Raw genomic sequence first — 26,472 nt, forward strand, 5'->3', positions numbered from 1 at the left:
TGGTAAAATATACTGCCTCTTCACTTTTTGCAGCAACTTCCTGACTGGTCTCCCTGCTTCTGTTTCACCTCCCCCAAATCATCCTCTGTACTGCTGCTCTGTGAGCTTTAATGTAGCTTTCACTCCTCTTTCCTGCTTTAAAACTTTCGGAGGTTTCCCATAGCTTTGAGGATAACATTCAAACTCCTTAGTTTAGCTTGCAGATCTTTTTCATGATTCGGCCTCTGCTTGCCTCATTAGCCTCAAATTGTCTTTCTCATGTTGTTCCAGCCAACCTGAACTACTTGACATTTACTGTCAAGTCAAATTCCTGTACCTTCATCAATGACGTTGTCGCTATTTGTGACACCCTCTCGCCCTTTCTTCATCTCCCAACCTTTTAATTTCCTTTCAAAATGTAGCTTGGGTTCATTTCTAAGCAGCTTCCCTTGTGGTTCCCCCACCCTTTGCCACATTACACCACTGGATTCTGAGCCTGTCCTTTGTGTTCTTCATAGTTTCTGGTATTTCCCCTTATCATAGAGCACTTAGCGCTTTGTATTATTCCAATTTAAATTTCTATTTGCCTAAACTAGAACTTATTTATTTCTCTTTCTTTAGCCCCTAGCCCTTATAGATGTTCGGAAAATGTGCCAAATGACTATTTTTTAATATAAAGAGCGTACTTTATATTTTTTATATAGAGAGGATATATTAATTTGAGTCCCCAAAAGTGTGATAAATTTTGAACAGTGTCTCTGTTTTTATTTCTGCCGAGTTGTAAGATTGTTCCAGTATTTGAAAGAAATTCCTTTTAGAATCAACTGCAGTTTAATTACATGCCAAACTTGAAACAAGAAATAAGCTTCTTCTTCATCAAGTCTTACATTAAATAGTGGAGCCTTGGTTTGGGGAGGGGGACTGAACAAAGGCTTTCTGATTACCTCTAGCTATCGTGGTTCCTACCTCTTTCCACAAGTTGGGATGTTGGTGGGTAATTATACTGATTCTAGCCTGTAAGGAACATTGAACTTATGGAGCAGAGACTCTGGTGGTCTGTGATAATACGAAAGGTGGAACAAGCTCTCTGTTACCCAGTGTCATTCCTAAGAGACATTTACTGGGAATTTAGTAAGTGCTAGGTGCTGCGATACAGAAGTGAATCAGGCATAGCTCCTGCCAAACTGCCCACTAGACTGTGTTCCTCAGAAAACATACACAATCTAGACACAGCCCTGGCCAATTGAATTTTCTGCAGTGATGAAAATATTCTATATCTGGGTTGTCCAGTGTGGTAGTCACCAGCCATATGTGGCTGTTGAGTGCTTGAAATATAGCTAGTGAGGCTGAGGAACTGAATTTTAAATTTTATTTAGTTTTAGTTAACATAAATTTGAATTTAAGAAGGTACGTGTGGCTAATGTATGGGAAAGCAAACATCCAGAAGGGCAAATCGGTAGGTAGACAGACATGTAAATAAGGAAGTATAATTAAGTGTATGTAATAGGTGCTATGATAGAAATATATCTAGGGTTCGGTCAGATAATATCTGGGGTAAAGTGGAACCCAAAGGAAGAAGTAAATTAGTCAATTCTGGCAGTGGAGAGAGGGATTTAAGAAAAGTTTCATACCTTTATGAGTCTTAAAAGATGAATGGGTATACCTGATTGTCACATGCTAGCTTGAACAGTAACCACTGTCTTAGAGCATTCACAGGTTGCTAGTTTTCCAAGAATCAAGACATAGTAAAACATAGTTACTCTTGAAACCTCGCTGTACACAATGTAATCTTATCTTTGATTCAAAAAGAAATTTGGAGATAGATCATTATTATTAGAGCATTTATTGTATAAAATTGATGAGAAAGCTGGTAAATTGGTAATCCCTTTATTATATAATAATATAATAACTTATATTAGTTGGCACTTGCACTTTAAAATGGAAAAAAGTATTCAATTTTTGCATGAACAAACAGCATTTACTAGAGAGGCTAGTTTTCTAGCCACTGGCAATAGAGTAACACAGGTATGTTCTTGCTATTATGAGAGTTACTGGTCGGAGGAGCACACCATACCCTTGTATTTTTTTTAATTAATTTTTTTTTTTTTTGGCTGTGTAGGATCTTAGTTGCGGCACACGGGATCTTCATTGAGGCATGTGGGATCTTTTGTTGTGGTACACAGGCATCTCTCTAGTTGTGGCATGCGGGTTTTCTCTCTCTAGTTGTGGCACACAGGCTCCAGGGCACGTGAGCTCTGTAGTTGTGGCACGTGGGTTCCAGAGTGCGTGGGCTCTGTAGTTCGCGGCACGTGGGCTCTCTAGTTGAGGCACACGAGCTCGGTAATTGTGGCGTGCAGGCTTGATTGCCCCATGGCATATGGGATCTTAGTTCCCTGACCAGGGATCGAACCCGTGTCCCCTGCATTGTAAGGTGGATTCTTTACCACTGGACCACCAGGGAAGTCCCCATACCCTTGTATTGATCTATGTGTGGATATATGTCCTCTATGTAAAGATAACAACATAGTATTGTTGAATATGGGATGAGAGCTATGGATAGTACTACCTTAAGTCAGGAAAGGAGATGAACACTATGGTCTGGGACAATTATAACAGATTTTGTAAAAATGGTTGGGAACTGAGTTGTTTCATGAAAGGTGAATTGAACTTAGGTAAACCAAATTTTGGTGGTGATGAGTCTTATGGGAACTGCAGCAACAAAGGTGCTGAAGCAGGTTTTCAGGGCGTACTTGAGGGGCAGAGGGCTTCATGTTTGGCAGGTGCTCAGAGTTCTTGAAAAGGTGTATCTGGAAAGAAAGGCAAGAGCCTGTTTACAAAAGGACCTTACATGCTAATTAAGGTGTATAGAGTTTATTCTGAAGGTAGTGGGGAGCTGCTGGTAGGTTTTATTAGGGATTTGCTGTCATTTTTTTTTTTCCAGAAGCAGTTGTGGGTTATCTAGAACTCTTGGGGAGATGGCCTGCAGATGCACCATACTTTTGTGTGTGTGGGTATTTATGAGGAATTATGGATTGCATCATGGTTGCTTATAGGAACCCTCCTTGTGTAGTACTAGTACACTGGAAAAGATGGATAAGCTCTTTCTTTTAATCTGACTTTAATCATTTACGCAATCATTTATATATTCAAATACGAGTGCTTCTCTGTGCCAGGTTCTGTGCTGGGGATCTAGATGTAAGTTATAATTTCTGCCCTCAAGGAGCTCATAATCACATTTTCGTCTGGCGTGAGTTTTTGTTTGATAAATCAGGGGCATCTGACCCATCCTGAGGACTAGGGATGAGGGCCCCAGTGTGTGGTGCTGACCATCCATTTTAGATATTCCCTAGTTCCCACCACATGGCAGTGACTCCTTTTCCTCCCCCATAGATGCTTATTTCTCCTCTCACTTTGCCAGCCAGAGAATTCTTGCTTCCCCTGCAGCCTGCTGCCTGGCTAGAACACTGTGGCTTTTTCTATTTCTGTCACTTTATGTTAATTAAGCTAATTGTGGCTTAAAAAAATTTTCCACCTGCGTATGTGTCTGTTTGTCTAAGGGAGAATAGAGGAGAGGAAGTAGTCTCTATGCAAGTTTCTGAGCAAAAAGAGCTTTGCTGCAAGCATCCCAGCTGCTAGGTGAGCCAGAAGTGCTCCCAAGATATCCCAGGATTACGAACGTCCTTGTGAGGACCAAGACAAAACCAGTTAATAAGATAGCTAAGAAAAACAAAGTGTAAACTTAAAAAATTGCTATTTGTTTGGAATAAGCCAACAAACCAGACATTTCAAGCATGAAGGAAAAAAGGAATAAAGCTAATAACATTTATTGAGGAGCAGCCCCTGATCTAAGTGCTTTGCATGTAATTCCTACATCAACTCTTTTTTTTAAAACAATTTTATTTATTTATTTATTTATTTATTTATTGGCTGCGTTAGGTCTTCGTTGCCGTGCGCGGGCTTCTCATTGTGGTGGCTTCTCTTGTTGCAGAGCATGGGCTCTAGAGCGTGCAGGCTTCAGTAGTTGTGGCTCGTGGGCTCTAGGGCACAGGCTCAGTAGTTGTGGCTCATGGGCTTAGTTGCTCTGCGGCATGTGGGATCTTCCCGGACCAGGGCTCGAACCCGTGTCCCCTGCATTGGCAGGCGGATTCTTAACCACTGCGCCACCAGGGAAGCCCCCCTACGTCAACTCTTGAAGATAGGTAATATTTCTTGCTGATGAGAAAATTAAAGTTTAGAGAGGTGAAATAGAAGGTCTGAGTTTGAATCCTGGCTCCTTTACCTCTTTCCCTTTGCTTTTTAGCTGTGAGATCTTTGCAAGTTACTTAACTGCCTGATTCTCACTTTACTTGGTGGTTAAAAAAAAAAAAGGAAGGGTGGCAGCCAGTAATACTTAAGTCAAAGGATTCTTTTTTAGGATTAAATGAAAAACCTCCTCTGAAAAAGTCTAATTCAGAAACATAATAGGTGCTCAATTAAGTTTGGTTGAATGTGAACCTCTTGACACTTCGTTTAATCAGTGATTCCTTTTAAGGAACAGACTAAAATTCCTAGAAGGACTAAGATGTTTTTACAAAGAAACATGGAGAATTAAATGCAGTCTAGGGTTTAATAAATACAGCTAACAGGTATATTTATTATTTGGTGTATTATGTTTATTTGATAGAAGCAACAGGAGAGAAAGGAACTCATGTGCTGAGGAGGCTTCACTGACCTTCCTTGAATAATAAGGTCTGATTATGCAGAAAGTTAGAAAGTTAGTTCCACGTACTCTCTCTTCCATTATCAAGCTCCTCCTTAGGTCCCCGTTCATGCTGTTGGCACTTTAGTTTGGCTGATTGTGCTGCTTTTTTTTTCTTTTTTAAAGTTTCTGCTTTTCAGATAAATAAGCACTGACACATAAGCCATAAACTATGAGGTATGAGGGAATAAAGAACTTAAGTAGAAACAAGGGATATTTGCTTAGTGTTGGGCATGGAGTTAAGTTATAGCATCCATTTGTGGGATGGGGATACAGAGTGTGATGTTTGTTCTGCAGAGCCTTGGGCTAAAGGGGACAGTCCTTTGCCCAGAGCAAATATAAAAACTACTCAAAAGTACAAAGTGCCGCAAAGTAGGATGGTGGCGCTTTGAATCTGACAGTATTGGAGGGCAGTATTGAAATTGGGATGCTGGAGTCTCGGGCAGAGGGGGTCTTAGTAGATTGTGTGTGTGTGTGTTTCCTGCCTGTGATGATCTAGAACCGTCATTATTTTGCTTTTTCTTTTATGGGCTGCATTGGGGCATGGTTCCGAAGGGAGTGACTGTGGAGCCAGCTACATTTAATTATGTACTTTTTTTTACAAGAATGCTCTTGATGTTTCCACAATGCTTTTAATCTGCTATATTGGTTGTATAGTATGTCTGCTTCTAATGTGGTTCTGTTCGGTTGAAAGCTTAGGTCGTCAGGACTAGCCGGAGTAGTTATCTTTGTCAACTTCTATCTGCAATATTTAATATAGTATTTTATGTTGTAGTATAGTGTTTAAGGGCCTGGGCTATAGAGTCAGACTGCCTGAGTTTGAATTCAGTCTGAGTTAACTAGCTATGTGATCTTGAGCAAGTGGGTTGGCCTTACTAGGCTCAGCCTTCTCATTTGTGAAAGAGAGGTCTAATAGTTGGGGTTATGGTCAGGGTCAAGTGAAATAATGTGCTCGCTCATAGTAAACACTCATAAACATTAGCTATTATTATAATTTTACTTGAAGTAACATTACCACATATGCCTAGCTTATTTATTTATTTATTTATTCATAAATAAATAAATAAATAAATTGTGGCTCATAAAATTTACCGTTTTTTTAACTATACAGTTCAGTGATATTAAGCACATTAATATTCTTGTGCAACCTTCCCACCATCCATCTCCAGAACTCTCTTCATCTTGCAGAAGTAAAACTGCACCCATTGAACAACCACCCCCCATTGTCCCCTCCCCCAACTCCTGGCAACCACCATTCTACTTCCTGTCCCTGTGATTTTGACTACTCGAAGTACCTCATATAAGTGGAAGCATCCAGTATTTGTCTTTTGTGACTGGCTTATTTCACTTAGCATAATGTCCTCAAGGTTCATCCATGTTGTAGCATATGACAGAATTTCCTTCCTTTTTAAGGCTGAATAATTGTATATATACACCAGATTTTGCTTATCCCTTCACTGTTAATGGATACTTAGGTTGCTTCCACATTTTAGCTATTGTGAATAATGCTGCTATGAACACAGGTGTACAAACATCTCTTTGAGACCCTGCTTTTAGTTTTTTGAGTATATGCCCAGAAATGGAACTGCTAGATCATATGGTTATTCTTTGTTTAATTTTTTGAGGAAACACTATAGTGTTTTCCACAGCAGCAATACCATTTTACATTCCCACCAGTGGTGCACAAGGATTCCAGTTTCTCCACATCCTCACCAACACTTGTTATTTTCTGGTTTTCTTTTTTTTTTTTGATAATAGCCGTCCTAATGAGTGTGAGGTGGTGTCTCATTGTGGTTTTAATTTGTGTTTCTTTAATGATTAGTGATATTGAGCATCATTTCAGTGCTTATTGAGCATTTGTATATCTTCTTTGGAGAAATGTCTGTTCAGGTCCTTTGCCCATTTTTGAATCAGGTTTTTGTTGTTGTTATTGTGAGTTTTAGGAGTTACCTATATATTCTGGATATTAATCCCTTATCAATGTATGATTTGCAAATATTTTCTTCCATTCTATGGGTTGCCTTTTTACTCTGTTGATAATGTCTTTTGATGCACAACAGCTTACTTTTTAATATGTATGCAGGTTTTCTTAAATTTTACTTTTATTTTTTATACATTTATTTATTTATTTTTGGCTGCGTTGGGTCTTCGTTGCTGCATGTGGGCTTTCTCTAGTTGCGATGAGCGGGGGCTACTCTTCGTTGTGGCGTGCCGGCTTCTCATTGCGGTGGCTTCTCTTGTTGCAGAGCATGGGCTATAGGTGCGCGGGCTTCAGTAATTGTGGCAGCCGGGCTCAGTAGTTGTGGCTCGCGGGCTCTAGAGTGCAGGCTCAGTAGTTGATGGCGCACGGGCTTAGTTGCTCCGCGGCACGTGGGATCTTCCCGGACCAGGGTTCAAACCCTTGTCCCCTGCATTGGCAGGCAGATTCTTAACCCCTGCGCCACCAAGGAAGCCCCTTAAATTTTACTTTTAAGTTAACAATAGAGTTGACCTTTTTGTGTCAGAATTTAATAATGCATAGATTTGTGTAATCACTACCATAGTCAAGGTACAGAATAGTTCCATCACCCCAAAAAACTTCCTTGTCACAGCCTAGCTTTTTAATAAGTGCTTTTGGTGGTATCATTAAGATGTCTTGTTTCAGGAATTACCAAGGTCAGTTACAAACCCGTCCAAAGTGTGTATGGTTCTTGATTGGTTTGCTGGGGAATGCTGTGGACTTTTTTTGTCTTTCCCTCTTTCTTTTTTTCCCGCACATAGGTGACCTTGGGAATCAGATCCAGCCAACTCTCTTTTCATGTAGCATAGCACTGCTGACCCAGTAGTTAAACGCAGGGATATTGGATTTTGTGTTATACAGTTTTGATCATCATTCTGTTAATCTGTGATTATAAATATGTGTTCTTATGATCTCTTAGTTCTTAGTACTTACTTTTATGAATAAGTGCTACAGCTAGGTCTTAATTATGCTTACTAGCAAGAAGTTGGGGATGAGCGGTGAGAAAGAGCCCTAGATTTGGAGATAGTGAATGCAGGACCAACTCCTGGCTCTGATAATTTACTATAGGTCTGAAATCATTTATTTATTTGGCCACACCATGCGGCATGCGGGATCTTAGTTCCCCGACCAGGGATTGAACCTGTGCCCCCTGCATTGGGAGTGTGGAGTCTTTACCACGGGACCATCAGGGAAGTCCCTAAATCATTTAACTTTTATGAGCTATGGATTTCTTACCTGCAAAATGGATGAGTTGATAACCCCTGTCTCACAGCCTTTTTGGTTGTATTGAGTAAAATAAAGTGAGGGTTATCTAGCCTTCAATAAATGTTAACTTTTCTTTTTCCTTAAACATTTTTTTTTTTTACTGTTTTACAAAAACTATTTTAATTTTTAGAAATTCCATATATTTGGCAACCACAGCCAAGGCCAGTCTCATCTGTGCTTGGCTTTTATAAGCTCTTATTTTATCTTCTAATGCCAAGGACCTGTTCAAAGTCTGTCTGAAGATGAGCTCTGGTGAGCAATTTGATAGCGGCTGCTGTGAGATGAAAATCCTACCCTGAATAAATGTTAATTTGAATGTGAATGGTAAGAATGTTGATAAATGGAACCTGAAATAAACCCCAGATTACATTTTTTTTTTAAACATCTTTACTGAAGTATAATTGCCTTACAATGGTGTGTTAGCTTCTGCTTTATAACAAAGTGAATCAGTTATACATATACAATATGTTCCCATATCTCTTCCCTCTTGCATCTCCCTCCCTCCCACCCTCCCCATCCCACCCCCTAGGTGGTCGCAAAGCACTGAGCTGATCTCCCTGTGCTATGCGGCTGCTTCCCACTAGCTATCTATTTTACATTTGGTAGTGTATATATGTCCATGACACTCTCTCACCCTGTCACCTCTCACCCCACCCCCTCCCCATATCCTCAAGTCCATTCTCTAGTAGGTCTGTGTCTTTATTCCCGTCTTGCCACTAGGTTCTTCATGGCCTTTTTTTTTTTTTTTCCTTAGATTCCGTATATATGTGTTAGCATACTGTATTTGTTTTTCTCTTTCTGACTTACTTCACTCTGTAGGACAGACTCTAACTCCATCCACCTCATTACAAATACCTCCATTTCATTTCTTTTTATGGCTGAGTAATATTCCATTGTATATATGTGCCACATCTTCTTTATCCATTCATCTGTCGATGGACATTTAGGTTGCTTCCATGTCCTGGCTATTGTAAATAGAGCTGCAATGAACATTTTGGTACATGACTCTTTTTGACCTATGGTTTTCTCAGGGTATATGCCCAGTATTGGGATTGCTGGGTCGTATGGTAGTTCTATTTGTAGTTTTTTAAGGAACCTCCATACTGTTCTCCATAGTGGCTGTATCAATTTACATTCCCACCAACAGTGCAAGAGTGTTCCCTTTCCTCCACACCCTCTCCAGCATTTATTGTTTCTAGATTTTTTGATGATGGCCATTCTGACCGGTGTGAGATGATATCTCATTGTAGTTTTGATTTGCATTTCTCTAATGATTAATGATGTTGAGCATTCTTTCATGTGTCTGTTGGCAATCTGTATATCTTCTTTGGAGAAATGTCTATTTAGGTCTTCTGCCCATTTTTGGATTGGGTTGTTCGTTTTTTTGTTATTGAGCTGCATGAGCTGCTTGTAAATCTTGGAGATTAATCCTTTGTCAGTTGCTTCATTTGCAAATATTTTCTCCCGTTCTGATGGTTGTCTTTTGGTCTTGTTTATGGTTTCCTTTGTTGTGCAAAAGCTTTTAAGTTTCATTAGGTCCCATTTGTTTATTTGTGTTCTTATTTCCATTTCTCTAGGAGCTGGGTCAAAAAGAATCTTGCTGTGATGTATGTCATAGAGTGTTCTGCCTATGTTTTCCTCTAAGAGTTTGATAGTGTCTGGCCTTACACTTAGGTCTTTAATCCATTTTGAGTTTATTTTTGTGCATGGTGTCAGGGAGTGTTCTAATTTCATACTTTTACATGTATCTGTCCAATTTTCCCAGCACCACTTATTGAAGAGGCTGTCTTTTCTCCACTGTATATGCTTGCCTCCTTTATCAAAGATAAGGTGGCCATATGTGCGTGGGTTTATCTCTGGGCTTTCTATCCTGTTCCATTGATCTATATTTCTGTTATTGTGCCAGTACCAAACTGTCTTGATTACTGTAGCTTTGTAATATAGTCTGAAGTCAGGGAGCCTGATTCCCCCAGCTCCATTTTTCGTTCTCAAGATTGCTTTGACTATTCGGGGTCTTTTGTGTCTCCATACAAATTGTGAAATTTTTTGTTCTGGTTCTGTGAAAAATGCCAATGGTAGTTTGATAGGGATTGCATTGAATTTGTAGATTGCTTTGGGTAGTAGAGTCATTTTCACAATGTTGATTCTTCCAATCCAGGAACATGGTATATCCCTCCATCTATTTGTATCATCTTTAATTTCTTTCATCAGTGTCTTATAATTTTCTGCATACAGGTCTTTTGTCTCCATAGGTAGGTTTATTCCTAGATATTTTATTCTTTTTGTTGCAATGGTAAACGGGAGTGTTTTCTTAATTTCACTTTCAGATTTTTCGTCATTAGTGTATAGAAATGCAAGAGATTTCTGTGCATTAATTTTGTATCCTGCTACTTTACCAAATTCATTGATTAGCTCTAGGAGTTTTCTGGTAGCATCTTTAGGATTCTTTATGTATAGTATCATGTCATCTGCAAACAGTGACAGCTTTACTTCTTCTTTTCCGATTTGGATTCCTTTTATTTCTTTTTCTTCTCTGATTGCTGTGGCTAACACTTCCAAAACTATGTTGAATAATAGTGGTGAGAGTGGGCAACCTTGTCTTGTTCCTGATCTTAGTGGAAATGGTTTCAGTTTTTCACCATTGAGGACAATGTTGGCTGTGGGTTTGTCATATATGGCCTTTATTATGTTGAGGAAAGTTCCCTCTATGCCTACTTTCTGCAGGGCTTTTATCATAAATGGGTGTTGAATTTTGTCGAAAGCTTTCTCTGCATCTATTGAGATGATCATATGGTTTTTCTCCTTCAATTTGTTAATATGGTGTATCACATTGATTGATTTGCGTATATTGAAGAATCCTTGCATTCCTGGGATAAACCCCACTTGATCATGGTGTATGATCCTTTTAATGTGCTGTTGGATTCTGTTTGCTAGTATTTTGTTGAGGATTTTTGCATCTATGTTCATCAGTGATATTGGCCTGTAGTTTTCTTTCTTTGTGACATCTTTGTCTGGTTTTGGTATCAGGGTGATGGTGGCCTCGTAGAATGAGTTTGGGAGTGTTCCTCCCTCTGCAATATTTTGGAAGAGTTTGAGAAGGATAGATGTTAGCTCTTCTCTAAATGTTTGATAGAATTCGTCTGTGAAGCCATCTGGTCCTGGGCTTTTGTTTGTTGGAAGGTTTTTAATCACAGTTTCAATTTCAGTGCTTGTGATTGGTCTGTTCATATTTTCTATTTCTTCCTGGTTCAGTCTCGGCAGTTTGTGCATTTCTAAGAATCTGTCCATTTCTTCCAGGTTGTCCATTTTATTGGCATAGAGTTGCTTGTAGTAATCTCTCATGATCTTTTGTATTTCTGCAGTGTCAGTGGTTACTTCTCCTTTTTCATTTCTAATTCTATTGATTTGAGTCTTCTCCCTTTTTCTCTTGATGAGTCTGGCTAATGGTTTATCAATTTTGTTTATCTTCTCAAAGAACCAGCTTTTAGTTTCATTGATTTTTGCTATTGTTTCCTTCATTTCTTTTTCATTTATTTCTGACCTGATCTTTATGATTTCTTTCCTTCTGCTAGCTTTGGGGGTTTTTTGTTCTTCTTTCTCTAATTGCTTTAGGTGCAAGGTTAGGTTGTTTATTCGAGATGTTTCCTGTTTCTTGAGGTAGGCTTGTATTGCTATAAACTTCCCTCTTAGAACTGCTTTTGCTGCATCCCATAGGTTTTGGGTCGTCGTGTCTCCATTGTCATTTGTTTCTAGGTATTTTTTGATTTCCCCTTTGATTTCTTCAGTGATCACTTCGTTATTAAGTAGTGTATTGTGTAGCCTCCATGTGTTTGTATTTTTTACACATCTTTTCCTGTAATTGATATCTAGTCTCATAACGTTGTGGTCGGAAAAGATACTTGATACGATTTCAATTTTCTTAAATTTACCAAGGCTTGATTTGTGACCCAAGATATGATCTATCCTGGCGAATGTTCCATGAGCACTTGAGAAAAATGTGTATTCTGTTGTTTTTGGGTGGAATGTCCTATAAATATCAATTAAGTCCATCTTGTTTAATGTATCATTTAAAGCTTGTGTTTCCTTATTTATTTTCATTTTGGATGATCTGTCCATTGGTGAAAGTGGGGTGTTAAAGTCCCCTACTATGATTGTGTTGCTGTCAATTTCCCCTTTTATGGCTGTTAGCATTTGCCTTATGTATTGAGGTGCTCCTATGTTGGGTGCATAAATATTTACAATTGTTATACCTTCCTCTTGGATCGATCCCTTGATCATTATATAGTGTCCTTCTTTGTCTCTTGTAATATTCTTTATTTTAAAGTCTATTTTGTCTGATATGAGAATTGCTACTCCAGCTTTCTTTTGATTTCCATTTGCATGGAATATCTTTTTCCGTCCCCTCACTTTCAGTCTGTATGTGTCTCTAGGTCTGAAGTGGGTCTCTTGTAGACAGCATATATATGGGTCTTGTTTTTGTATCCATTCAGCCAGTCTGTGTCTTTTGGTGGGAGCATTTAATCCATTTACATTCAAGGTAATTATCGATATGTATGTTCCTATTCCCATTTTCTTAAATGTTTTGGGTTTGTTATTGTAGGTGTTTTCCTTCTCTTGTGTTTCTTGCCTAGAGAAGTTCCTTTAGCATTTGTTGTAAAGCTGGTTTGGTGGTGCTGAACTCTCTCAGTTTTTGCTTGTCTGTAAAGGTTTTAATTTCTCCGTCACATCTGAATGAGATCCTTGCTGGGTAGAGTAATCTTGGTTGTAGGTTTTTCTCCTTCATCACTTTAAGTATATCCTGCCACTCCCTTCTGGCTTGCAGAGTTTCTGCTGAAAGATCAGACGTTAACCTTATGGGGATTCTCTTGTGTGTTATTTGTTGTTTTTCCCTTGCTGCTTTTAATATGTTTTCTTTATATTTAATTTTTGACAGTTTGATTAATATGTGTCTTGGCGTGTTTCTCCTTGGGTTTATCCTGTATGGGACTCTCTGTGCTTCCAGGACTTGATTAACTATTTCCTTTCCCATATTAGGGAAGTTTTCAACTATAATCTCTTCAAATATTTTCTCAGTCCCTTTCTTTTTCTCTTCTTCTTCTGGGACCCCTATAATTCGAATGTTGGTGCGTTTAATGTTGTCCCAGAGGTCTCTGAGACTGTCCTCAGTTCTTTTCATTCTTTTTTCTTTATCCTGCTCTGCAGTAGTTATTTCCACCATTTTATCTTCCAGGTCACTTATCCTTTCTTCTGCCTCAGTTATTCTGCTATTGATCCCATCTAGAGTATTTTTAATTTCATTTATTGTGTTTTTCATCGTTGCTTGGTTCCTCTTTAGTTCTTCTACGTCCTTGTTAAATGTTTCCTGCATTTTGTCTATTCTATTTCCAAGATTTTGGATCATCCTTACTATCATTATTCTGAATTCTTTTTCAGGTAGACTACCTATTTCCTCTTCATTTGTTAGGTCAGGTGTGTTTTGACCGTGCTCCTTCATCTGCTGTGTGTTTTTCTGTCATCTCATTTTGCTTATCTTACTGTGTTTGGGGTCTCCTTTTCACAGGCTGCAGGTTCGTAGTTCCCGTTGTTTTTGGTATCTGTCCCCAGTGGCTAAGGTTGGTTCAGTGGGTTGTGTAGGCTTCCTGGTGGAGGGAACTAGTGCCTGAGTTCTGGTGGATGAGGCTGGATCTTGTCTTTCTGGTGGGCACATCCACGTCTGGTGGTGTATTTTGGGGTGTCTGTGGCCTTATTATGATTTTAGGCAGCCTCTCTGCTAATGGATGGGGCTGTGTTCCTGTCTTGCTAGTTGTTTGGCATAGGGTGTCCAGCACTGTAGCTTGCTGGTCGTTGAGTGAAGCTGGGTCTTGATGTTGAGATGGAGATCTCTGAGAGATTTTTGCCGTTTGGTATTACGTGGAGCTGGGAGGTCTCTTGTGGACCAGTGTCCTGAAGTTGGCTCTCCCACCTCAGAGGCACGGCCCTGATGCCTGGCTGGAGCACCAAGAGCCTTTCATCCACACGGCAGCTATGAGGTTTCTCCACAGAATCCACAAATGCACTTGAACACCAATGGGGATAGTCAGACAACTGAATGAGGAGATGCACTGCTGAGCTTGAGACCATCCAGAGGCATAGGCAGAACACTGGGTACCTCTAGGGAGCCATGTGCAGAGGCCTTATACCTAACACGTCAGACTAGAGCTCACAGGGCAGAACTACCACATCGACACCCCACCTCCGTGGACCCTGTGCCGAAGAGCTGCTTGGGGCACCCCAGTTCAAGATGGCTGCACCGGGCACCTCCAGATTACATTTTTAAAGTTTTTTTTTTTTTAATAACAGCTTTATTGAGCTATAATCCACGTACCATACACTTTGCCCATTTAAAGCGTACAGTTCAGTGCTTTTTTATTCACGGAATTGTGCAGCCATTGTCACAATCAATTTTAGAACATTTTCATTACCCCAAAAAGAAACATGTGCCCTTTAGCAGCCACCCATAACTTCTCCCATCTCCACTAGCCCTAGGCAACCAGTAATCTATCTTCCTTTTTTTAAAAATAAATTTGTTTATTTATTTATTCCACCCCATACTTCTCTCATCTCCACCAGCCCTAGGCAACCAGTAATCTATCTTCTTCTTTTCAAAAATAAATAGATTTATTTATTTATTTATTTATGGCTGTGTTGGGTATTTGTTGCTGCGCGCAGGCTCTCTCTAGTTGCGGCGAGTGAGGGCTATTCTTCGTTGTGGTGCGTGGGCTTCTCATTGCGGTGGCTTCTCTTGTTGTGGAGCACGGGCTCTGGGCACACAGGCTTCAGCAGTTGTGTCACGTGGGCTCAGTAGTTGTGGCTTGCGGGATTTAGAGCGCAGGCTCAGTAGTTGTGGCACATGGGCTTAGTTGCTCCGCGGCATGTGGGATCTTCCTGGACTAGGGCTCAAACCTGTGTCCCCTGCATTGGCAGGGGGATTCTTTTTTTTTTTTTTAATTTTTATTTATTCATTTATTTATTTATTCATTCATTTAAGGCTGTGTTGGGTCTTCGTTCCTGTGCGAGGGCTTTCTCTAATTGCGGCAAGTGGGGGCCACGCTTCATCGCGGTGAGCGGGCCTCTGACTGTAGCGGCCTCTCTTGTTGCGGAGCACAGGCTCCAGACGCGCAGGCTCAGCAATTGTGGCTCACGGGCCTAGTCGCTCCGCGGCATGTGGGATCCTCCCAGACCAGGGCTTGAACCCGTGTCCCCTGCATTGGCAGGCAGATTCTCAACCACTGAGCCACCAGGGAAGCCCGGCAGGGGGATTCTTAACCACTGTGCCACCAGGGAAGTCCACTAATCTATCTTCTACAGTAGGTTTGCCTATTCTGGATATTTCATATAAAAGTTATCATACAGTAGTTGGCTTTTTATGACCAGACTTCTTTCATTTAGTATAATGTTTTCAAGGTTCATCTATGTTGTAGCATGTATCAATACTTCATTCCTTTTTACTGCAAAATATTCCATTGTATGGATATACCACATTTATTTATCTATTCATCAGTTAATAGACATTTGGGTAGTTTCTGCTTTTTAGCTATTATGAATAATGCTGATGTGAGCATTTGTATATGATGTTTTTGTGTGGATATGTGTTATATGTTTTCATTTCCCTTAGATAGAGGAAATGAGTTCTAGGAGTGAAATTGCTGGATCACATGGTAACTTTATGTTTAACCCTTTGAGGAACTCCAGACTGTTTTCTGTAGTGGCTGCACCATTTTATTCCCCCCAGCAGTGTATGACGGTTCTGGTTTCTCCACATCCTCTCCACCACTTGTCTTTTTTATTTTGGTCATCCTAGTGAATGTGAATTGAATGGTATTTCACTGTGATTTGGTTTGTATTTCCTTGATGGCTAATGATGCTGAGTATCTTCTCATGTGTTTATTATCCATCTTATTACTATTTTTATGTGCCTCTCTATGTTTTACTACCTAGCTAGGTAATATCCTTCTTTAATAAGATGGTGCTCTGTACCTAAAGGTGCTTATTAATACTTACTGATTTGTTGGCTGATTATAAGAGGATCCCAGAAGAAGAAAAATATGGCTTCATTTTACCATTCTCTCCTTTTTTAATTACTTCCACATTATCACTAGTTGAATTGAAAGTTCTCAGAGAGGATATCCAGAATTGAGAGAGTTTCATTTGAAAGTAATATTTAGTCTGTTTAGGGGAAGACTAGATTGAGGACATAAGATAGTAATTACAAAATAATGAATGGCTAAATTGATTACTGTTATGGATTATAGAGCACATACAATCTTGGCACTGGGGATATAGCAGTGAATAAGTTAAAGTCCCTGATTTCAATGGCACTCTAGTGGGCAGAGATATGAAAAATTAGGCAATGTATGGGGAAAGGGAGTTATTGAAAAGGAGTCTGTTTTACTTTTATTATTTTATTTTATTTTTGGCTGCGCTGCACAGCTTGCAGGATTTTAGTTTCCCAACCAGGATTGAACCTGGGCCTCTGGCAATAAGAGTGCCAAGTCCTAACCACTGAACCGCCAGGGAGTTCCCAGGAGGGGTCTTTTTTAGATATGATTGGTTGACCTAGGCCTTTTTGGTGAGGTGAAGTTTGAGAAGAGATGTTATGAAATAAAGGAACACGTCATATTAATAGTTTGAGGGAAGAATGCTTTAGGCAGAGAGAACTGTAAGCATTAAATCCCTGAGGTGGGGTTGTGCTCAGTTTTATCAATGAACAACAAGGAGGGAAAGAATGTTCCTGCTGTTCACATTAAGGAGTCCAAGGCTTGCATATTCTTGGTCTTTGCTTTTGGCCACTTCAGAGTGGTTCCCAAACAACATGAATGTTGGTGTTAAAATGTAATTTTACTGCAGTGTGGCTGAAGTGTAATGAGCAAAGAGGACAGTGGTAGTGGGTAAGATCAGATAGGTAGAATGGATCCAGATTACATGGTGTCTTGTAGCCCATGGTAATAACCTTTATTTTATTCTGGTTGAGATGAGAAACCATTGCAGGATTTCGAACAGAGTAGAGTGACATGCTCTAATTGAATTTAAAAGGATCATTTTGGCTTCTGAAGAGAGAGGGATAGGGGATGAATAGGGCAAGGGCAAAAGCAGGGGAATCAGATAGGAAGCTGTAACAAGAGTTAGGGAATGAGATAAAGGAAGCTTGAGACAGTGTGGTAGCAGTAGAGGTGGTAAGAAATTGTTGGAATCAGGATATGTTTTGAAAGTAGAGCTGACAGAATTTGCTGATAGATTGAGGATTATGAGATTAAGAAAAGTCAGTGCAAGGTTTTTGACTTGAGTGACTATAAGATTGGAGTTGCTGTTTACAGAGATGGGAAAGACTGGCAGGTGCAGGTTTTTAGGGGGGTGTCAAGTGTTTGATTTTAGACATATTACATTTCAGATGGCTGTAAGACAACCAAAAGGAGATGTTGGGTAGGCAGTTGGATATACAAGTCTGGAATTCAGAGAAGTCCAGGTCAGAAATGGAAATCATTAGTATATGTAAAGTCATGGAGTAGATGTGATCACCCAAGAAATGTGTATAGATAGAGCAGAGAAGAGATCTGACATTTGAGCTCTGGACACGCTGACCTAGGTGGTGGTGGGGCGGGGGTGGGGTTGAGAAGATCAAAGGAGCAGCCAGTGAAGTACAAGAAGAATCAAGAGAAAGTGGAGTACCAGAGGTCAACTAGTTTGTGGGGGTAATGGCAGGTGTCCCAGCTTGGTTGCCTGGAGACCTAGAGTCTAATTATTGTTTGGTTCTAAATAACTGTGGGACATTGGACAGTTCACTTACCTTTTTGGGCCTTAGAGTGATCTCTAAAGTGAAAGCCGTGACTAGACTGTCTCTAAACTTTTTCTCATTGTCATAATTTCTCATCATATGTTTATATAACATATTATAGTTTGCACAAAACATTTTCATGTGTTTATTGCATTTAATCATCATAATAGATCTATGGGCCTTATTTTTTTAAACCCACTTTACAGATAAAATTAAAGAAGTTTAGAGACTTGTCCAAAGTCACACAGTCATAGTCAGTTAGAGACTTGAACCCACATCTGCCTGATTGCAAAGCCTGTGCTCCTTATGCTATGTAACAAGTACTTTTTTACACTAATATTCTAGAGCTCTGTGATTTTGATCACAGAATTCATTCATGGATTCATTGAATATTTGTTGAGCACCTGCAATGTACTAGTCACTGTTCTAAGCACAGGGGATACAGTTGTGACCAAGAAAAAGTCCTTGTCCTCAAAAATCTTTCATTCTAGTGGGAGAGACTGACAGTAAACAAACAAATAAACTAATAAATAATACAATGTTAGTGTCATAATAAAAAAATAAAGCAAAGTAAGGGAACAGTATATGTTGGGGGGATGATCAAGAAAAGCTTCTCTGAAGAGATGGTGTTTGAGCAGAGCCCTGAATGATCTAAAGTAGAAAACATTGAGAAGATGTGAAGGTAGAGGAAATAGCAAGCAGAAAGGTCCATAGGTAGGAATCTGCTAGCTGTGTTTGAGGAACCGCAAGAAGGCCATTATTGGTTGGACAGGAGGTTGACAAACAATGCATAGAGCTTTGGAATCATTTAGCCCTGGGGGGTCATTTCTGACTCCTGTCACTTAATTTGCTGTGTGACTGGGCAGAGTACCTGACTTTTCTGAGTTTTAATTTCCTTATATACAAAATGGAGATAAAAGAAAGGCTGTCTTGAGAATTAAAAGAGACAATATATGTACAACACCTAGAATGTTGCCTGGCACATTACTTTATTAAATATATGTTTACTGCACATCTACTATTATCAGCTGTGTCATTAGACACTCATTCCACTATCATCTGGTAAATTCAGTTTGTTTTTCTCTGTTTTTTCAAGTTGTTTTACTCTGTTTTTTCAAGTTGTTCTAGTCAGCAGATCTTAAAGTTCTATTCTTGTGCCTGGGCTCTGCTAGGCATTCTCCCTGAACTCACCTTTGTATTGAAAAATCAAGGAAGAAAGTGTTGGACTGAAAAGAAAATGATTTAGAAGTTGATGAGTAGGTACAAAAGTAAGGGCTTGGGATTCTGGTAATTGCAGCCTCTGATATATTCATTTATTATGGAAAGAAACTGCATGTGCATTTCTGTCATCTTTCCTCATCACTGAATGCTAGCTCTACTCTGGCACTTCCCAGCCAGGCTTCCTGCTGACCCAAACCTGCTTGCCTTAGGAAAATCAGATAGGAGCCAAGTCCTCCATCCTTATAAGACCATCTGTTTTCAGAGCCACAGCTGCTACCCTTACAATTGCAACCCAACACAACTGGAATGATTTATTCATCTCCAGGTAACATTTGTGCACCAGGCTTCCAGCAAACTATAGTATCAGCTTTACACTTAATGAAGCATCCAGCACAGGTGGGGAGCTGTACCATAAAGGATGCTTCTGGCTTACTAATGGCTGATGGACAGGTAGAGGTAAGCTGTTAGTCCTGAACGTGTGGCCAGGGAGAGTAGAGTAAACACTGGGCAATAAGGGAGCATTTCTTGTCCAGTAAAGAGTCTGGATTGTATATACAATATTCCTGGAATTTCAAGATAATTTAACTCATCTTTAAGTTAAATGTTGTACCGCTGTTGAGTTAGGTGAGAAAATTAAAATCCAGAAAGGGGAAGAGACTTAATTTAAGCTGCATACCAGTTTGGCACAGTTAAGTCTAGAACTCAGGTATTCCAATTCCCAGCCCACTGTTTACCTCCACATGTTTCACTGTGCAGTGAAAAACTTTAAAGCAAATATGAGATGGCATTATTATTTTTTTGCTCAGTTTATAACTTTCTGATACTGTGAACAAATCACAACTTTTGTCCCTTAATAACTAAATGACCAAGTGAGTTGCTAATTTTTTTGAACCTCTCTTCTTATATATAAAATGAGGATAATTAACACTTGTTCTGAATTATTTTATGGATTAAGCAAGGTAAAGTATACAAAAGCTGTTTAGGTCATTTTTATTAATCAGCAGATACTAAACAAATGCTAATTTCTCTTTTTCAGTTCACTTGAGCAGACACTGGTTAAACATCTACTTTGTGCCAGCTCAGTTTCTAGACTCTTTACTTACATTATTTTTTTCTTTTTTTAAAAATAAATTTATTTATTTATGTTTGGCTGCGTGGGGTCTTCTTTGCTGAGCACAGGCTTTCTCTAGCTGCGGCAAGCGGGGGCTAATCTTCGTTGCGGTGCACGGGCTTCTCATTGCGGTGGCTTCTCTTGTTGCGGAGAACAGGCTGTAGGCGTGCGGGCTTCAGTAGTTGTGGCACGTGGGCTCAGTAGCTGTGGCTTGAGGGCTCTAGAGTGCAGGCTCAGTAGTTGTGGCACACGAGCCTAGTTGCTGTGTGGCATGTGGGATCCTCCTGGACCAGGGCTTGAACCCTTGTCCCCTGCATTGGCAGGCGATTCTTAACCACTGCTCCACCAGGGAAGTCCCACATTATCTTATTTAACCTTCAGGTTCCTTTCTTTCTCCCCTTATAATATTTAGGGTCTAATTGATACAATAGTACTCTTTTTCCATAACAAAATCCTTCTATAGTGAAATCTCCGTAACCGAGCACAGTTGTTGCAAACAAGTGATTCTTGCTTTTAGAAAAATCTAGAGTGTTAGTATGAACCTGTGATGATATCTGTGCAGCTAGAGCTAGTCTATGAGTCTTGGCTTCAGCCCCTCCTACAAGGTGCTTTGGGGACCCTGTGTTTAGAGGGCAAGTCATAACTATGACAGCACTCTTTGTCACCTCAGAGAAAGTTTGTCTTTCGGAATGCTTGGTTTTAGTGAATTGCTTCCTTTTCCACCTTAGGTTTTAGGCTCTTTGACAAGCCATCTGCTTCTCAAATCCAATTTCCCTTTACCATCAAGGGCTTGTAGACAGTAGTTCAGATGGAGAACAAAAGCTTTCTCCAGTTCCTGGTGGTTCTGTAAGAGTGGGAAGGCCTCAGGGAGAGGTTGCATCTGCTTAATGGAATTCATTTGTAATGTGTGCCCGACTAGGCAGTATTTTACCAGGCACTCTGCTGGGGCTGGCTGAGGAGGAGACGAGATTTAGAAATGGAGATCTGTCAACATGAGTTTCGGCTATTTCTGTACTTGCCAGTATCAGCTAGGGCTCCAAAGAGCTTGTTGGAGTCGATGTTGATGCTTCTGCTTATTTTCTTTTTCCTTTTCCTTTTCCTTTTCCTCTTCTCATCTTTTCTTTTTTCTTTTCTGTCTTTTTGCTACCTGTGTCTATTGTCCAAGTTTTCCATTTGCACCTGGTTCTTCTGTTTGGTTGTTTTTCTAGGTTGTTGATCTGTTCAGTGAGTGGCTCAGTATAATGCAATTCAATGACTAAGTGGAGATTTAGTAATGACTAAAATAAGGTACAGGGAAACCTAGTGTGAGGTGTAGTAGAAAAGCATTGGTAAACCCATAGACATGTGGCTTCAAATCTCAGCTTTGCCTTATACCTGCTCTGTGATCTTGGGTAAATCATTTGTTCTCTTTGAGACATAGTTTCTTCATCTCTAAAAATGGGAATATAAATATCTGCTTTGTTCAAGGTTGTGGAGAGGATTAAATGAGAGATTAAATGAGAGAAATGAGGAAATAATCAAGCATTAAGTTGGTGCTTGTTAAATATTCCTTTCCATCTTTCCTCCCATCTCCTTAAGGAGTGTACATGGGAAAATCAGACATGTATACAAATGAGTGTGTATGAGTGTGTGTGTGTTCACATGTATCTATGTGTTAGTTTAATATAGCTCTGAGAAATGGCAGAAAATTGCCATAGTCATTGGGAATTGGGAGGTGAGGGCTTGGGAATTGGGAGGTGAGGGCTTGGGAATTGGGAGGTGAGGGCTTGGGGTTGATGCATATCTTCCTTAAAACCAGGCTGAGAGACATACTCTGATACAAGGTAACATAAAACAATCTTTGTGCCTTTAAAGAAGACCTTAGGGGAGAAAAAGAAAGAACCTGGTGGTGGAGGCCTTGGGATGCTACTTTCCTCAGGGGGATCGTTAGAGTGTCTCTGGTAGCTACTGGTCTCTTAGGGGTAGAATAATCTGCTTCACAGTAAGCTGAGCATTTGTAAGTGTGAGAATTGCCTTTTAGGAACAGTTAGTACATAGCTTGGAAGGTTGTAGCCACCAACCTTCCCTTTCCCACCCCCAAAATCTGTTATATCATCATCAGAATGATCTTTCCTAGATTCAAATCTAATCATCTTTATTTGCTTTTTAAAACTCTTCATTGGCTCCAAGTTGCCTTCAGGTTAGAGTCTAAATTCCTTGTATAACATACAAGGTCTTCCTTGATCTGATTTCTGCTCATCTCCTACTGCTCTTGCCTGTGCTCTAGTGACACTGCATTATTTGCAGCTTCTTAACCTCTCCATCCTCATGTACGTTGTGGCCCATGATAGTCTTTCTGCTGTGCTGTACTCTTTCCTGTTCTTCTGTTTTACTTGACAATCTCTACTCTTTCTTTAAAACTCTTCTCAACTACTGTGTTTTCTGTGAAGTCTTCCCTGACTTCTGAAGGTGAGGTGCCATGGGATGAGAGACTTCCCTTCTCTAGGTTCATCTAGAATTTTGTACATACAGATGTCTAACTACATGTAGCATCAGTGATTAGTAGGCACAGTGATGTCTCTTAATGCTTTTATGACCCATTGGTTTCTTTATTTTAGTGCCTTCAGTGGGACACTCAATCCATCCCTATGTAGATCTATACACAACAGATATCTTTAGAATTAGAAAAATAAATGCAGATACAATATAGCTCCTTGCCAGACTTAGCAAACTCTATTTTATTATATGCCTCTTACCCCTGATGAAGTGAATAGCCATCAGTAAAATGAACCATTAAGTTTGGAGGAGCTATTTATTATCAGGTTGATGGCATAAGTCCATCTGATCTGATTTTTTTTTTTTTTTTGGCCATGCTGCGCAGCTTGCGGGATCTTAGTTCCCCGACCAGGGATCAAACCCGGGCCCCCTGCAGTAGAAGTGCAGAGTCCTAACCACTGGACTGCCAGGGAATTCCCTGATCTGATTTTTTTAAAAAAATAGACTATTGTATATTTTATTTTATTTTTTTTTGATTGCTCCACCTTTTTATTTTATTTTATTTTTATTATTTTTTTAAACATCTTTATTGGAGTATAATTGCTGTACAATGGTGTGTTAGTTTCTGCTTTATAACAAAGTGAATCAGCTGTACATATACATATATCCCCATATCTCCTCCCTCTTGTGTCTCCCTCCCACCCTCCCCATCCCACCCCTCTAGGTGGTCACAAAGCACCGAGCTGATCTCCCTGTGCTATGCGGCTGCTTCCCACTATCTATTTTACATTTGGTGGTATATATAAGTCCATGCCACTCTCTCACTTCATCCCAGCTTACCCTTCCCCCTCCCTGTGTCCTCAAGTCCATTCTTTATGTCTGAATTTTTATTCCTGTCCTGCCCCTAGGTTCTTCAGAACCATTTTTTTTTTTTAGAGTCCATATATGTGTTAGCATATGGTATTTATTTTTCTCTTTCTGACTTACTTCACTCTGTATGACAGTCTTTAGGTCCATCCACCTCACTACAAATAACTCAATTTCATTTCTTTTTATGGCTGAGTAATATTCCATTGTATATATGTGCCACATCTTCTTTATCCATTCATCTGTCGATGGACACTTAGGTTGCTTCCATGTCCTGGCTATTGTAAATAGAGCTGCAATGAACATTATGGTACATAACTCTTTTTGAGTTATGGTTTTCTCGGGGTATATGCCTAGTAGTGGGATTGCTGGGTTGTATGGTAGTTCTATTTTTAGTTTTTTAAGGAACCTCCATACTGTTCTCCATAGTGGCTGTATCAATTTACATTCCCACCAACAATGCAAGAGGGTTCCCTTTTCTCCATACCCTCTCCAGCATTTATTGTTTGTAGATTTTTTGATGATGCCATTCTGACTGGTGTGAGGTGTTACCTCATTGTAGTTTTGATTTGCATTTTTCTAATGATTAATGATGTTGAACATTCTTTCATGTGTTTGTTGGCAATCTGTATATCTTCTTTGGAGAAATGTCTATTTAGGTCTTCTGCCCATTTTTGGATTGGGTTGTTTGTTTTTTTGATATTGAGCTGTATGAGCTGCTTGTAAATTTTAGAGATTAATCCTTTGTCAGTTGCTTCGTTTGCAAATATTTTCTCCCATTCTGAGGGTTGTCTTTTGTTCTTGTTTATGGTTTCCTTTGCTGTGCAAAAGCTTTTAAGTTTCATTAGGTCCCATTTGTTTATTTTTGTTTTTGTTTCCATTTCTCTAGGAGGTGGGTCAAAAAGGATCTTGCTGTGATTTATGTCATAGAGTGTTCTGCCTATGTTTTCCTCTAAGAGTTTGATAGTGTCTGGCCTTACATTTAGGTCTTTAATCCATTTTGAGTTTATTTTTGTGTATGGTGTTAGGGAGTGTTCTGATTTCGTTCTTTTACATGTAGCTGTCCAGTTTTCCCAGCACGACTTATTGAAGAGGCTGTCTTTTCTCCATTGTATATTCTTGCCTCCTTTATCAAAAATAAGGTGACCAAATGTGCGTGGGTTTATCTCTGGGCTTTCTGTCCTGTTCCATTCCTGATCTGATTTTTTAATCATTGGTAAACTTTGGCCAAGATAAGCATAATTATTATACTTATGCTTTCTTTCAAGTAACTTTTCACTTGCATCCTCAAATTTCTTCTGATATAAATAGGATCTGAATTCTGCTTTTCATGCTGGAGCTTTCCCCAGATGTCTGGTAATCCTTGATTGTTCGTATTTTAAAATGGGATACTAAAAAGCTGATTGGAAATTTTAAGTACTTGGGTGGAGCCTACTGATTATGGACCTCAACTGTAATGGTGATCTGCCTGGGCTATTTGTGGGGCAACTGCAATGTCAGTATCTTTAGGTCTTTTTACTAGGGCTGGTCAGATTCTCTTGAAGGATCTTCTAGTCTCCTTCCTAGAGGTTATAGGCCTGGCTGCCAGTGGTCTGGAAGCTGGGGGGTGGGGGGCGCTGCAGGGGAAGGCTGTGGGGAGGCCCTCAATGTTCAGTTCACTTAACACTATTATTTTCAGTATAGTAACCCTGCCTTCAACTGTGGTGCTCCCACATTATGAGTTTATTAGATATGTTTTTAAAGGAAGAGTGAGGCCCCAGGGACTCTACTGGTAGTAAAGTGTGAAGAATTAGAGGCAGTTATTTTGGTTTTGAAGATGCTTTTTTTACTTACTTCCTAGTTCTCTGTGTGTTCCAGAAAGACAAGGCTAATTCCTAAGATGAGAGTTCAGTGCAATAAGGAATAGTCCTCATTTGATCCTTATGGTAGCCCAGTGGGACAGGTAATATTTTTCCTATTTCCGCCCCCAGGGAAATTGAAGCTCACTGAGATTAAATGACTTGTCCAAGGTCACTTGGCAAAATAAAGAGTGGCAGAGCTGGGACTCATTCTCTTCCTTTGACTCGAAATCCTACTCTCTGATTGCAGTGCATGATACTTCCTCCCTCAATATGAATGGGCTGCCAAAAGAGAAAATATGCCAGCCACATGGGTATTAGACAGCAGTAGTTTGAACTGTTAGTGAACAGCCAAGTCCTCTTCCCTGGGAAGATTTCAGCTGATTAGAGTTCTCAGTCTGTTTTTCCAATTTATGTAAAGGAGGAGGATAAAGAACTGTTGTGTTCGGACTTGCAACAAACTTTAATTTCTTTAGTGGAAGCACTAAAGATACACAGTTGCATTGCCAGTTTGGCACAAGGAAATACTTAAGCTCTCAAGTAGAAATAACAGAGTTTCTAGTACAGCTTAAATGTTCTGGACTCCAGGAGGGATTCATCGTGAATCCGGGAACGTTAAGGCTCTAAGATCCATTCATTCTTGGGATTGAAGGCTGAGTTTGTCTACACAATTCAGTAGAATAATTCTGTATACCTTTTTGAGCTCCTGCTTACTAGGAGCAATAATAGACACTGGGAAATATCTTGCTTAGGAATCTCATGGTCCAGTTGGGAAGGGACACACAAACAAATAATTACATTATTTGTAAGAAATTAAGTGTAAGAAAGTACTATAATTGAGGGGCTTCCCTGGTGGCGCAGTGGTTGAGAGTCTGCCTGCTAATGCAGGGGACACGGGTTCGAGCCCTGGTCTGGGAGGATCCCACATGCCATGGAGCAACTAGGCCCGTGAGCCACAACTACTGAGCCTGCGCGTCTGGAGCCTGTGCTCCGCAACAAGAGAGGCCACGATAGTGAGAGGCCCACGCACCGCGATGAAGAGTGGCCCCCACTTGCCGCAACTAGAGAAAGCCCTTGCACAGAAACGAAGACCCAACACAGCCATAAATAAATAAATAAATAAATACATAAATGAATAAATAAATAACCAACCAACCAACCAACCAA

General features: G+C 39.9%; 1 protein-coding gene and 1 non-coding gene across 3 annotated transcripts in view; one reads left to right on the plus strand and one right to left on the minus strand.

Moving 5' to 3' along the window:
* FAM168A (family with sequence similarity 168 member A) overlaps positions 1-26,472 on the plus strand; it is a 212,312-nt gene that overhangs the window by 52,802 nt on the left and 133,038 nt on the right. The window lies entirely within an intron of this gene.
* Positions 23,001-23,073, minus strand: TRNAR-UCU (transfer RNA arginine (anticodon UCU)). The gene has a single exon. It is a non-coding gene; the product is annotated as a tRNA-Arg (tRNA).

This window comes from Eschrichtius robustus, chromosome 11 (genome assembly GCF_028021215.1).
Source record: "Eschrichtius robustus isolate mEscRob2 chromosome 11, mEscRob2.pri, whole genome shotgun sequence".
In the NCBI taxonomy this organism is placed as follows: Eukaryota; Metazoa; Chordata; class Mammalia; order Artiodactyla; family Eschrichtiidae; genus Eschrichtius; species Eschrichtius robustus.